The sequence below is a fragment of the Ambystoma mexicanum genome, chromosome 12 (genome assembly GCF_040938575.1).
Source record: "Ambystoma mexicanum isolate Mex_15411 chromosome 12, UKY_AmexF1_1, whole genome shotgun sequence".
NCBI lineage: Eukaryota > Metazoa > Chordata > Amphibia > Caudata > Ambystomatidae > Ambystoma > Ambystoma mexicanum.
The window spans coordinates 1,029,361,655-1,029,372,284 of record NC_090936.1 but is presented as its reverse complement, the minus strand read 5'-3'; positions in this window follow the sequence as shown (position 1 = coordinate 1,029,372,284).

Genomic DNA, 10,630 nt, shown 5'->3' with positions numbered 1-10,630 from the left:
AACATCTGTGCACAATTGCATGCTGACTTGTGCAACTGTTGCTTATCTTGACAAATTACTGATAACTTACTGATCGCCTAGTTAAGTCTGATTTCGGTTTATTTACTCTGTGACTTTTTGGGCTCCACGATGTGAATACTAATGGACTTGTCAAGATACATCGCCTTGACTGTGTCTTCCCTCGTTTCTAGCTCTAGTGACGTTGGATGGCGAGTGTCAACTAAAACAAAATCTTCTTAAAATGTTTCCTCCTTGTGTCCTCTTGGTGATAAGCTGAAAGAATTTCTTTTTCTTTGCTAAAAGTTCTGTTTGAAACTAATAAAAATTAAAAATAAAATAACGTTACTAAGTAGTATTAGGGTCCATTTGGTGTGGGAGTGGTTGTTCTATGCAGCACTCTCCCTTTATTTTAGACAAAGAGCTTAAACATAACACAGTAAAACAATATTATGCATTTGTAGACTTTTCAGGTGATTCTTATAGATTTTCGGATCATCAGAGAGGACATTCGGTACCACAAAAATGGGAACTCTAATTCAAACTGCTGTATTGATGTTTCGTGCCTTATCGTTGTTTCTTCTTGTTTACCATCTTTGCATTACAAAGGATTTTATTTTCGAATACCCATGCTTTGACCCCTACTAACGCAACCCCCATCCAAGCTTTTACAGAGGCCATATCTGGGCAGATGAGAAATGCTGCCAAAGAAGTAAAAAGACTTAAATGCAGTGTAGATGTAGACTTTGACCAGGTAAATTTGTATCCAACTAAATTGGTCCATACCGCCAACATGTGGTACAAACACATGACCAAGGTGGGGAAAGAAACCACAAACGAGAGCTGTTATGTATGCTTTCCCATCCACTATGCCATGAGTACATCCAAAACATTTGTAGCTACTGAAATACCAACTGACATGCTGCAACTGGTACTAAAACCTTCCCGTGCCCTTGCAGCATGGGTCACCTATGCAACTTTTGAACAAAATGAATCCCCATAGCACACCCAACCCCGTCTGTGTGCCGACCGCCCTGCCAATACTTACTCCTATGCATAGTTAGATATATTGATGCCCGGCGGCCCCCTCGCCACTCTCAACCCAGAGAGCGACCAGGCCTGCCATGGGATTCAGAAACGTACCCCCTGAAATGGCGATGATGATGGACACGCTGTCTGCCTGCGTCTACTGCCAACACAATATGACAGAGGAGGACTGGAAAGAAGGACAGCTGATCCTTCTTGCCCGGCTGGCTATCGCCCAATTTCCATAACTCCCTTTTTGGGTAAGCTCCTGGAAAAGCTTGCCATCTCTCAGTTTAACCTTCATTCTGACTCTGTTGGCTCTCTCCACGACCACCAATCTGGCTTCAGATCTACCAGAAGCACGGAAACTGCTCTCCTGAACATCTGTGAAGACCTGCTTTCCAACCTTGACTCTAACATTCCTTCTGTCCTCATCCTACTTGATCTCTCCTCTTCTTTCGACACAGTCAACCATACCATCCGGCTCAATCGTCTCTGTGACAACCTGGGTATCACTGATCAGGCTCTGGCCTGGCTGACCTCTTTTCTCTCTAATCGACCCTCCCAGGTATGACTTGGGTCCTTCCTATCTTCTATCTCCCTCTCTACCTGTGGTGTTCCCCAGGGGTCTAACCTCTCGCTCTGGCTTTTCAACAAATACCTGGCAACTCTTGGATACTGCATTTCCATTTTCTGCTCAACTTTCCAGTGCTATGCTGATTACACCAACTCATTTTCAGGCTTCCTTCAGCCACCTCCTCTCCTTCCCTCATCTCTGACTGTCTCATCGCCATTCAAAATTGGTGTGCCACCAACAATCTCTTTTTAAATGCCAACAGGACTGAGATCCTCCTCATTGGTACACCCTCTCCATCCCTTCCCCTCACTCTCTGGCTGGCCTCCCTTGGCCCTCCTCCTGCCCCTACCTGCAAAGCTAAGAACCTCGGGGTCATCTTTGACTCCACACTTTCCTTCTCCCCACACATCTCTGATGTCTCTAAAAAATCAAACTTCTTATGCATCTCCTTAGAGGTACTCTTCCTTTCCTCCTTTCCTCACCTTCCCTTAGAAGCTCACTGTCTCCCAAGCTCTGATTCTCTCTAGGTTGGACTACTGTAACAGCCTCTTTCCTGCCTCCACTCTCCACCCTTTACAACTAATCCAGAACAGGACTGCAAGACTTGTCTATGGCCTCAAGCCCTGGGATTGTATCTCTCCAGCTCTCAAATCCCGTTGTTGATTCGCAGTGGATGCAAGGATTAAATTTAAAACCCTTTGCATTGTCCACAAGGCTTTCTGGGGCCTGGGTCCAAAATACTTTCTACTATCCCTCCGTAAATACCTCCCCTCTTGAGCCCTTTGCTCCTCTACCTCTAACTCCCTCAGGGTCAGTAGTTTGTCAAAGAAACAAGCTGGAGGTAGATCGCTGTCTTCGGCTGGGGCCTCCATTTGGAACTGCCTCCCTGCCACCTTGAAACTTGAGGAGAACCATCTACGGTTCCGGGAGCTCCTCAAGACCTTCCTTTTAGCTTCTGCCTTTGCCCTACTTTTCCCCTGCTGATCTGCCCTCTCCCCCAGAACTGTGCACCTGGCCACCCTCTGTCCTTCGTGCCCAGGTACCTGCTCACCCTGCCATCCTCCTGCACTGCCTCCGGCCCACCCCTTGCAATGGGGCCTGAATCTGTGCCCATACAGTTCCCCGACAAACTTTTCTTCTGCACTTATCTGATACACTCTACATGGCTAACCTAGCACATTTGCCTCTCACAGGCTGCACTAACACACTATTTAATTATATATTTACTTCTATTAATTTTGTTCTCTCCTATGCTCTTGTCATGATGCCTACTCCCGGGAAGCCAGTTCAGGCCCAGCGTCCCCGAAAGCAGACATCATGTCCCCAGGGAGGGACCCAGCAACCCCTTGTAGGGGCTCTTTGGACATTGTCCTGGCGCCTTTGGCGCCAGGTTCATAGAAGGCATCAGTCCTGGCACCATAGGTGCCAGGCTCATTATGGGAGTGTTTGGATGGACTTACCTGATGCAGACCATGCTGCCGGATCCAGACCTCCTTGAGGTCTGAAAGGGACTATTTTACCCATGGGACTATTTTACCACTCGGGCGTGGCTGAGGAAGAATACTTACCTCGAACTACTTTGGGAGCTATTTAAACCACGCCCAGACAGCAGCTCACGCTTCGCGTTGTTCTGCATCTAGCAGCTGGACGCTCACCGTGTCTGCTCCTGCATCCTGGCTCCAGCCACGCCTGCCTGCAACCTGGAACACCTGAAAAGGAAGGAAAGGAGAGAAAGGTGAATAATTGAACTTTACCTACCTCCATCCGGAGTCGGGAACCATCACTCCGACGATCCTGAGAAAAGACATTATTTTTAGAAGCGCATCGCATCGCTCGCTGCAGCGCCGCGTTCCACTCACCTTCACGAGGCACCCTCGGGCTCTTCAGCGACCATTGGCACCATCCGTCGCCTTTCAGCGCCTAAGGAGAAAAGGAGACAAAACAAAGGTGAGCTAAGGAACAGATTGAGGAAGGCCTGATTCTTCCACCTAAAGACTTAACTGATTATTGTTGGGACAATCTTTCCTCACCTCGGTCGGCGCCGCTTGTTTGGCACTTCTGTACCCCGGCCCCTAAAGGGAAAAAGACACACGCATTAGTGGGTGAAAGCAAGATCACTAAGGGAACCATCCATCAAAAAGACTCACCAGAGTTTACCTTCGGCGAATCCATTCCTCTACGCGGATTCTTCATCCTGCATCTGAAATAGAGAAAAGGACAACGGACAATTAAGGCTTGAACTTTTGCAACTGAATACTTACGGCCTCATATCGGAAAAGTCAAGCGGAGTTGAATACTCACCAAACCCGAGATCCAGTGAAGTAACTGGAAATAAACGCGCCCCTGCATCGGAAGCAGGATGGAGAGCTCGTCCTTTCAGACTCTAAGGTGAGACTCTACGGGGAATCGCGCAGGGGGTTCGAGGAGTGTGAGAGGGGTAAGGGGGGGAATCCGACACATTATCCAGCAGACAGTTAATCCCCATCTACAGAAGGATTCTTCTACGGGCCAGACAGGCGAGGTTTGGGGGTCCGGTCCAGTCCGTCTTCCGAGTCCTGTGCATCACCTTAGAAGAGGTCATAGCAGTCCAGAACAGGTCGGCGCCTCTGTGGGAATCAGGTGAGCGTTACAGCTCTGCACTTTCCCCCTTTTTCCCTTGCCCATGCACTTTCCCCCTTTTCCCTTCCACATGCACTTTTGCGTTCTCAATGTCACTGGGCCTAGTAAGATCGCTGTTTTTGCTTCTCCCCTGTTCCCCTCCCTTCACCTGGTCGCACTCTGAAACACCTTTGTACGAGCGTGATATAAATAAAATATTTTATCATACAAAGTCTCATGCATTTGTCGCTCTGCACCACTAGAGGCCGATTTCAACAAAGATGGGGTACATTAAGATGGATGTTGCGGAAGACATTCCCGTATGAAGACAGTTATGTCAAGACTCAAGCCATGATAGATGGTTACTGGAGCACTGACAAGACAATAGAGTACATCTCAGATGGCCCACACAAAGGAGAAGCAAATACAGTGGCACAAAACAAACAACAATGCCCCAAGACAAGACAAAAAGAAATTGGAGGAATATCAGGATGCTGGGAAAGACCACTGATATTTGTATATGGACAAATCTACCCAGCAGATCGGTGGAAAGGGGGAATGATTGGGAGCAAAGCACACACACTCCTAACAGTTCCATCAGAAATACTACAAAAAGAAAACGACAACTGCTTCACGGAATGGGAAGCAAGTGCAAAGTTGCTCACATGGATAGAGAATGAAGCATGTCCTATGCCAATTCTTCCACTCAAGAGTGCTTCATTGTGTTTCCAGAATGATTATGGTCCAGTGAAGGTTGGGGAGAGTAAGGATGCAAGCACATTTTGAAGATACCAGACATGAAGTTTGGCACTGCAGTGTTAATGGACCACTACTGGGCCTGCAGGCCAAAGGCATACATGTAATTGCCACCAAACTCGGGAGGGATATGTTCTCTCGTACAGCTAAACACACCAGTACTACTAGTACCCTGGAAAGACATACAAGTAGACAGATTCCCTAAAATGAATGCTCATCAAAGGAAGAAGAGATCTGTAGAGCTGTCAAGAGTGAAGAGAGGCAATTATGCATCATCAAAAATGTAAGATGCACAGAACTCAATATCACCATTGTTCCGGCAGACCAAGCGAATGTGAATGCCAAATGTCTCATGCGATGGGGCCTGATGCAAACAATAAATGTAAACGTTAACCATCAAAGAAGAATTGAGAGCTGTCAGATTAATGGCCTTACAGAATCAATATATTCTAGACCTTCTCACAGCTATGTAAAGACGCATTTGCACCAAGATTGGGCCTTCTTGCTGTACATTCACACCCACCCACGATGAAGAGAATGGGACACTGACAGAGGCTATCACTCAACTATCAGACCTGCATGCTAGAATGGAGGCAGAGACAAATGCTACAGGAAAGGACGACGACTGGTTGTCATACATCTTTCCCTAGATACCATCATGGATGGCCAATGGATGAAGGTGCTTATAGCAGCATTGATACTAGTGTTATTCACCTTCTGTGTCATCTTAGTAGCAATATTGCAATGCAGGAAGACTACTGAAAAGACTTTAGGGATGAAAGTCCTAAGAGATTAGGAGACAGAAGAGGACGAAGAAACAAAGAAACATAATACGCTGACATCAAAACTGATGCAATCTGCTCTGTTCCCATCAGGAACAGTAGTCGGGTGTCCCTTCAACGCACATGACTATTGGGGAAAATGGGTATGGTGCAACCCTAGTGGAGACTGCAGTTATTTGACCTGGAGTTCAGATGACCATGAAAGTCCCACAGACACCTCGGAGGAATAACAAAGGTCTGGCTCCAAAAACTGTTCTTGAATAGAGATTGTTGTCTGGGGAGTGTGGTCAACTAATTTACCAGAAGGGGGATTGAAGGAGGTCCAAGTGTGGCCATCATGACACCCACCCGACTCACAGCCCGAAGGCAGCGAAATCATACATGTACATCACTCCTGGGCCCTTCATCACCATAGTCAATGTGAGAAACATTACTCGCTCATACAGCCATTCAAACCATACCTGACTGACAACATGGAAGAGATAGAGTTGTCATTGATCAAACAAGTTGACTGGCTATAACCTCAAAAAGTTCATGATGACATCTCTGACATCATGGTATACGTGCACGTAGACATAAAGCATATAGGCATCCATGTGCACAAAGCTATGTGAACACTCATTAGTTTATGTCTGCTAGAAACAGAACAAATGCTTATGCATCATGCAGATAGAGGACTAACATATATATATGTTTTATATATATATATATATATATATATATATATATATATATCAAAAGAAAGTAGGTTAAAGCGCAGTCAGAGATCTAAAACTAACTGTGAACAAAAAAACAAAAACATTGCGCAAGCTCTCTAGATCAATCTGTTTTCACAAATTCTTTTTATTTAGTCAAAAAGTAGGCAGACCAGGGGTACTGCAGCTCTCACCCACAGTGGGTGCGTTCTGCTCGACTTGCGAGCTTCTTCAGGCTTGTTAGTATTCCATCCGTTAATATAGTTTTGTGTTTATAACTTCGTGAGGCTGCTGGTAGGCTCCACCCTGCTAAGCAATGCGCATCACGTGCATAACGTGATATGAAGCCTAATTTCTACTCTATGGCCCCTGAAAATAACAGATCCACCATGCTGAAATGTATAATTACAATTCTGTGTTCATTCAAAAAATAGATCAAATTGGCTTCGAATTACAAAGATAATAAAATGAGTGCATGCTTTAGCCAAGGCTCTTGCCCACCACTTTGCCTCACCAATTCAAATACATATATGAATAAACACGATCTTGTGGCGCCAGTGCGCTAATAAAATAATGGCCCCCGCACTGTTGTGGAAATAGAATTCTCGTTCAGTGCGGCAAATCCCACACGGCGGGTGAGTGCATATGAATGATTGCAGCTAATGTTAACTCCCAATGCAATATATCGGAGCACATTTCTTACAGGGATTCTAATTTGTTTACAATTGTAGTGCATCTTGCCAATACAGCAATTAAAGTGCAAATGCTTCTGTGCAAAATTGCCTCATATTCTTACTATGTACATTCTGTGCAAAAATACATAATTTGGCCAATGTCACATTAAAAGGTGAAACTACAATAAAACTGGAAAATAGCAGACACAGCATGACAATTAACATTCACTAATGTGCAATATGCTCTTGGAATGAAATTGGCAAGACGCAGACACAAGATGACAATTGAAATTCACTAATGTGCAATATGCTCTTGCATCGGCCCATTAGTTCCTTACATTGCACAATCATATAAAGTGCAAGTTGTGACTCTAAGAAGTAAAGTGCAAGTGCATCCATATAACTAATCCTCTTGCTCCTACCATAAAATGGAGGTATATCATTGGAAGTAACAGCACGATCCAAAACGACCAGGTACATTAATAAGACTCTTATTTCAAACAAAGTGCAAAGTGCAAAAAGCAATAAAAATTAATTGACTATATATTCCTGAGTGGCAATAGTCCATAATGGTCCAATATGGCCAAAAGAATCAGTTTGCTTGTGTGTTATACCAGAAAGATTGAGGGAAAATATATGTACATACACACAGGTATCAGAGAGTAGAATATAAAATCATCAGTATAATCCCTTTTAAAAGAAAAAGGGGAATAACGTGTTCACAGATTAATTGTAAAATTCATAATGTTGTTACAATCAACAATGTGTTCACCATGAACATAATTGCATCTCATATAGAGATGTCCAGGTCCCATATCTATAAATTTAATTCATATAAAAAGACATATAATTCTGAATCAATGTTGAGGCCCCTTGGTTTCAAAGTATCATATTTACAAATCAGTTTGGCTTCTAGCTGGCGTAATTTCAATTCTATGTTGCCAAGCTTTTTGTGTAGTGGTATATGTGCCAATCCCTGAAAGGTTATGTATTTAACAAAGTTACCATGTCTCTCAGCAAAGTGTAATGTCAGTGGATATGTCTGATCACCATTTTTATGACCCTGAAATGTTGCAGGATACATAATTTTAAAGGACCTATTGTTAATCTTATGTAATGCAATCCACAACTACATGTTATCACATAAACCACAAATTTGGTGATACATGCTATTCTATGTTTGTATTTCCACTGTTCTCCTTCAGTACTCTTGAATGAATTTTTTGAGACAAAATTACACATTTTGCAGTTGCCACATTTTTTAAAACCAACATTCTTGTTGTTGCCTGAAAGCCAACTGTGTTGTTCAATATTAGTTAGAACCATGCTAGGTGCAAGAATGTTTTTCAATGTGGGTGCCTTTTGAAAAGTTACACTAGGCCTAGCTTCCAGCACCTTGCACAGATCTCTGCTTGTGGTTAAAATTTTCCAATGTTTGTGCATTATTTCTTTGATTTTCTAATCACAATTTTAGGTTTGAACAAATTGCTTTTCAGTAGTTGGTCAGCTTTATCAAAACATTCAGTCACTGTACTTTTAGTGTAGCTTCTGGTAACAAACCTCTTGCCAATATTTTTGGCTTCTATTTGAAAGTCCTCTTCTGAGCTACAGACACATTTAGCTCTTAAGAATTCACCATACAGTATTGATTTCTTAAGTGCTACAGGGTGGTGACTAAAAGCATGGAGGTGGAATTGGAACTTGTTTCTTTTCTGTATAGGCTAGATGTTAGTCTATTATTATAGATTCTAAATTGAACATCCAGGAACACTAATTCTCTTTTACTGATAATGCTAGTCAGTTCTAAATTGAATGTATTAGAATTAAGAATTGCAATGTACATTTCCAATTCTTCTTCTGTACCATCCCATATTAGGAAGAGATCATCGATAAATCGATGCCACATAACAATGTGTTTGGTAAACTCTTCCAAATCTTCACTCCAGGCCACTGTTGTCTCCCACCATCCAATATACAAATTAGCATATGTGGGTGGCATGCATGACCCCATGGCAGTGCCTTGGGTTTGTCTGTAAATGTTGTTTTCATACAGAAAGTAGTTATGCTCCAGGCAACATTTGGACATCTCCAGATGCATGTGATTGTGTTGAGGATAGCTGACAGATCTGCTCTAAAGGAAATGTTTACAAGCATCCAGCCCATATTGGTGATGTATAGACCTGTAAAGTGAAACTACGTCTAGAGAGACCAGAAAGAAATGTGATTCCCAATTTAAATTATTTAATTTCATAAGGAGATCTGAAGTATCTTGTATGTAAGAGCTCAGACTAAGCACACATTGTTGTAGGAAATAGTCTAAACATGTCGTGGTATTCTCTAATAGACTCTCAATAGAGGATACAATGGGACATTCAGGGGGTCTACAAGACTCTTATGTATTTTAGGGTTAAAATATATAAGAGAAGTAGTGGGATGTGCATTTTTCAGGAAGAAATATTCACCCTCATTTATGAGTTCTAATTCACACCAGTTATGCAACATTGTAAATAATTCTTGGTTAGTGATATCAAGGATAGATTTGTCAACCTTTTCATGACATGATGTGTTACCCAATTGTCGTGTTGCTTCCTTAGCATAGCTACTACTGTCCATAATAACTATGCTTCCACCTTTATCAGATGGACGAATAACAATAGTATAATAATTTTTCAATGTGGCTAAGGCACCACATTGTTGTGAGTTTAAATTTCTAGATTTCATCGTTAAGTTTGTTGACAAACCTTTTAAATCTTTGACCACTAATTTATAAAAGATTTAAATCGGCCTGCATTCAATGTTAGGACAGATGATAGACTTGGGCTTGAAGTTGCTAGTGGAGCTCATGTTTGTATGAATTCCATAGTGTTCAGCTAGCATTCCACAATCCATAGTTTGTGTACTTTCAGTTTCAGGATTGGTATTCTCTTGCAGTTCATTAAGACACGATAGGGTGACCGAGTCCACTTCTGACAAAAGAGATTCATTTTCTATTTCTTGATCTTTCAATATCTAGTGTCCTTAACTTGTGTTGCATAAAATTTAGTTCATTTCAACTTCCGTGTGAATTTGAATAAATTTATTCTCTCTGACGTGTAGCCATAGGCATGGGTAGGGGTAGGGCTATAGGATAAGCCATGGCATAAGACTAATGTTTGCATGGGGGTGAGGCTTCTTTTTGAAATGTTAAAGATTTTTAATTGTTAATTTTCTTGCCTCTCGGATTCCCCTTCTGATTGTCCCCAGATCTTGTTGTGCTTCCGCTTTGCTCGCTCCCGCCTGGCACGGCTTCCCTGCCTGATTGTGACCTTTCTGCTCTTCCTCTTGATCCTCTTCCTCGACTGGCTGATTGGCCTCATCCTCTTTTGTCCATACTGCTGTCCATATGAAACAATTGGAAATCGTCTAAAAAATTCAATTTTTTTGAATGTGTGACTTCAGTTTCCGACAAGTTTGCTTCAGAGCTACTAGGATCTTGTGCTTGCATTTCGACCTGTGATTTTTTAGAGGCCATCTGATCCATTCTTG